The following is a 4,924-nucleotide window of genomic DNA, read 5'->3' as shown; positions in this document are numbered from 1 at the left end:
AGTATAGATTGAGTGAAGTTAGACTTATTATTATTAGTAAGAGGAAAAAAGAGAAGGAATATATATATTATTACCCGTAGGACAGTGAAGTGAAAGAACGTAGATAGAGAGCGAGCTGCCAGCACTTGCACCTCGCTCTTCTAATAATAAAAGAAAGAGCAGCCTGCTGCTTTATCATCTTCTAGTAACGACCAGTTGCCTACGGATTCTTCTTCATCCTCAATCGCAGCAGAGCCATCTCTGCGCTTGAATGGTTCTCCCTGGCCCGATTTAGAGAAAGAACTTTTCCTTTGCTTGCGAAAGAACTTTAAGTGGCTGGATGGTTGGTTGACAGGTGTCTGGCTAACAAAGAACCCGACAAAAACTAGTACAGTAGCGCCCTAGGCTATTTGATATAGTCTAGCCGCGGAGACGACTTGCGTCAGGCTAAAGCCCCCTTGCTTGCTGACCCGAAATTGACCAATACGAACTCGGGCTAGGCTGTGTTGCTTGATGAAAGAAGCTTATCTGTGTGGTTCAACTGAACTCGTTGTATCAGTTTCTTCCTTATATTGTACCTCTTTATTCGGAAAAAGGTGAGTGCCAAAGTCTGGTTCCACTAAGGAGTAGGTTGTCCTATCTGATTGAGCGGGTCCAGACTTTTTCCGGCAAAGCTAGGAACGTGCGTCAAACCTTTCGCCCCCGTGTTAACCACATAAAAAAAAAGAAACGATTCATTCTATTCCGTCGGTTCTATTGGACTAAGACCCAGAGGATATCCTCCAGTGGGCATTCGGGCTCCTCCCTCCCTTCACGATCGCAGTAGTCTTCTTAGCCATAGGGTTTCCTTGCTCGCCCGTAACTCCTCTGTTGGCATTGGTTCCTTTTCGGTATGGCTACTGAGAATGAACCCGACACATCGGTCGAACATTTGATTTTACCAGAGGATGCAGGATTAGATGACGCTTTCGACAGCAGGATTGGATATGATTGATTGGGGATACCGAAAACTTACCTATTGTTTTAGATGCCTTAAGAGATCTTTATTTCAATGGACCCATTTGTGAATGCTACATCCAGGCCGTAGCAGTCTACGTCAATATTTTGGGAGGGACATAGTAACCCGGGGGCTTGATCCTAATATATATATATTTTCTTCATCAGGGAACAATTTGAGATCCAAGGGTGCCGCTTCTCTACGCAGAAACTCTACAAGAGCCCCTTTTAGGATAGGGTTGAGCGGGATCTCAGAAAGCACGGCCCCAACTCTACCTATATTCAAAAAATTCTGAAATGAAAGACGTTAAGAGAGGTACTGTAGTTCTGCATGAGTTCTTTTCATTTTCAAAAAGCGGCATTCCCCCAGACTCTAACGAATCAGCAAGCTTCACCCCTCTCCAACCAGTCGAGTGGCATTAGCTCCTGAAGTCATCTAACTGGGACATCTGTCCTTTGCAAGCCCTCTCTAACTCCAGCCAAATCTAGCTACAGGCTACTCCCAAATCATAGGCTAATCCCAAGTATGCAAATCGCTTCTCCTTGCTTTAGTTACTTAACTAAAGGAGCTATCTCATACCTTGAGGATAAGGAGAGGACTTAGATCTTATAAGGATAGTCTATTTAGAAAGCCCTGGTTCTAGCTACCAAACCCCCTTTCTTTGCCTTGACTCCCACATCAAATGCTGCTTGCGTGCTTACCCCAAAGCCTTATAACTGCTGGCTTTACTACAGGCAAGTCCCAAGCAATTACTAAACTCCAAGCTACTCATGCCAAGCTGCTAACCAAACCAAGCTACTCAAATAGAACAAGGAGCTCCACTCATAAGAGGTATTTGAACAGCTGCTCCCATCCAGGCTATATAACTCGGAAATCGGGATCGGGAAGAAGAGCATGCAGCCATGAGACTAGTTTCCCATTGTCCCGAAGTAGAATGGCTTGAGTTCTCACCTAAAGCGAGCTTGTATGCGCATTTCATTCTTCTATCTTTTCAGTTTCTGTAACGGATTAAGCGTTAGAACGGGAGTTAGAACGCCCGAATGTCTCCTCTCATTGAGTAGCTGATACTACTGATTCAGTTAAGGCAAATAGCCCATATAATCTCTCCTGTTGGTCAATCCCACCTTGCGACCTTCATCCCCTTCGAATGAACAAAGTAAACTCCCCTAATGTCTTTAGAGCAGCATACCTCTAGCTGATTGATAGTGAAGGGCGGTAAGAAGCCCTATTCAAGCTCATTCTAGCGAACGATCCTTGCCTACTTCCTTTCCAACTACCTTAGCGTCATCTCGGGAAGGTGGATTGCTTTGGATGCTTCCTGTTTAAAGTAAGGACTATGCTCAGATGGGCCTCCTCGCAAAAGATTTGATTCGATGCTTAGAATATAGGGTCAATATGAACTAAGAAGCTGCGTGGGAATCCCAGTATTCAACTTACTTCTACTCGTCTTAGGAAGCTCCTTCAATCTATAAAGATTTAAGGTTGCGAGTGCACTACTAGGTAATGCTAATGAAATCAATGTAATCAACAACTTTGGAAGAGGCTTTGGTCTCATCGACGAGGGAATTAAGATCTTCGGCAAAAGCCTCAGAAGAATGGAAGAAGTGGGTCGCTAGACTGAGGCCATTCTTTGCTGGAGAGTGGTTTTTCCTAGAATTGGTTGACATGAGCATTATCGTTATGTTTCAACATATACAACAAATGCTGTCTAGTGAATCTGCTGTAATTGCTGAGACAGGGGATTCATGGTTTAACTGCCAGAAGCTGAAGCTGCCAAAGGGTTGTGGGTATGAGTACCAAATGCAATATGGATCAATCGGATGGTCTGTTGGTGCAACACTTGGTTATGCACAGGCTGTTCCTGAGAAGCGAGTGATTAGCTGAGGCTGACAGTCAAGTATCCCGGCAAAGAAAAAGAAAGGGCTGACTGTACTATTCCCTAACCCTACAACTGCTTTCCTCCGGTGTTCTAATTAGAACGTTTCGGGCTTCTGTAAAGGGAAGCCCTCCACTACCATAAAGCAGTCATAAAGAACAAATAACTCAACCCGCCCTAAAGATGGAAAATGGATGTGAGAAACCAAGCATGACTCGTGGAGAGATAGGTGAAAAAGAAACCTTAACTCACAAGCGGGAATCTACTAAGGCTTACTTCTTACTTAAGGTCTTACTACTATTCCCAATGAATCGTTAAACGTAGCTTTCTCAGTAAGAATCTAGCAGTCAGCTGGAAAGCAGATGCATTGGCAGACAGCACAAACTAAAGAATGAAAAGGTGGGTCGGTATAAAAATGGAATTAGGGTGCAGCTCTCAACCCTTTCATTTTATTTAATAGAATGGTAAGCCGGTCTTATTCTTTTATACGAGCAGCCTCCTCTTTTGTTTCAAAGCTAGCGCCCCTGCTCCTTCTATGAGTTGGCTACTTTGTTGTACGCTAGCTTTCTCTTCACACCTGGCCACCCCTAGTCAAGTTCCTTTCTGCTTTTTTTTCTTGCTACTGGATTAGCCTATTTGGTGTGGTTTGTTACCTAAATAAAAAACACCATCCTTTCTTATTGGCGTTAGAGAAGTCTCATTTTGGAATGCTTGTTAGGGAATCCCAGAAGTGAGGGGGCTCCTAGTCCAAGTATCATAGCATAAGGAGGTTGCTTGGGCTGTGGGAAGGGGGAGTGGAAGCGGTGGGCTAGGAGCAGCTATTGAATTTGTGTTGATGGCGGTGTGAGAATGCCAGTCGAAAGGGTTTAGCGATGACTATCAGTTCTTAGTCTTTTTCCAAAGGAAGCGAGTGAAGTCACCCTGTTGAGGTTTTTTCTATCTCTATTTTGACCGATGTATGGTTGACTGATTAGGCTCACGGGCCTTAGCTTATATTGGACAAGTAAACTTCCCTTAATAAAGGACATAGGCTCGCCTACCGAAACTACTTTGACTGAGAGGGTAAACTCCTAAAAGATGAACTCAGCTCGCTTTGTTCATCTACCTCGGTAAGAACCATCCATACTCTATTGCTAGGTGAACTGCGTCTTTTTTCTTCCTCACTTTGATGGTGTTGTGCAGACCGGAGGAGGGTATGCAGGTGAGGATACCAGCTACCCCCAGTCGTTTCGCCGACCACCGCTGAGCAGCTCTCGTTATTCCGCATCAACCTTACTGCTATCGAGCAAGCCTTCTGTAGTGTTGATGATTCCAGTCCGGCAACACCGGCCTGTTATGGCTCGTCCCTGGTCTTTTAATGATGCACGTAACTTTGTAATCTCCTGTCTGCGGACGAGAACACTGGAAGATATCTTTGGAAACGTCTTTGACGACTTAACCCTTGCTTTGAAAAACCCTACAGCAACAAGAAGGTTGGGACCCCTCAGTGACCACGCGCATTACCGATTTCTTAGAACACATGGAGGTGCGTCGTCACAACTTTAATCAGTTCAAGTCCAAGCGGGATGCCCTTGTTCACTGATTCTTGCAACAAGAGCCGACAAAATCTGAATTGCTCGAGGCGCCATGCTTCCTGAACTACCTCGAGTATTTGATATACGGTATATTCTCCCCAAACTACGGGTTTTTATCGTCCTTCGTAATGTAGGCGCAAATAGTGCCCCATCCCCTCCCCGTCGATCGGTCAAGCGTGGCATAGGCCTGCTCAGCACGTTCTCCACTCGTAGTAGGAAGAAAAGGGAAATGACATAGAATAAGATAAGAGCCGATTAGATGCTATCTGCCTTCAACTAAGAGAAGGGATAGACTAGACAGACGGAATAGATAGACTCTCATTTATCTGGCCAGAGCATATTAACTTTTAGATGATGGTAGCCGCTTAATACTATTATGCTGGCTAGCCTCTTAGTATCCACTTGCTAGCTGGCTATGTACGCTATACTTGCTATATATAGTTTCTCAACCGCCTACTTGCTAGTCTTCGCCTCGAGTTCGATTGGATTGCTTTCGGT

This window comes from Coffea eugenioides, chromosome 7 (genome assembly GCF_003713205.1).
Source record: "Coffea eugenioides isolate CCC68of chromosome 7, Ceug_1.0, whole genome shotgun sequence".
NCBI classification, from domain to species: Eukaryota; Viridiplantae; Streptophyta; class Magnoliopsida; order Gentianales; family Rubiaceae; genus Coffea; species Coffea eugenioides.
Note: the sequence above shows the minus strand (reverse complement) of the source record.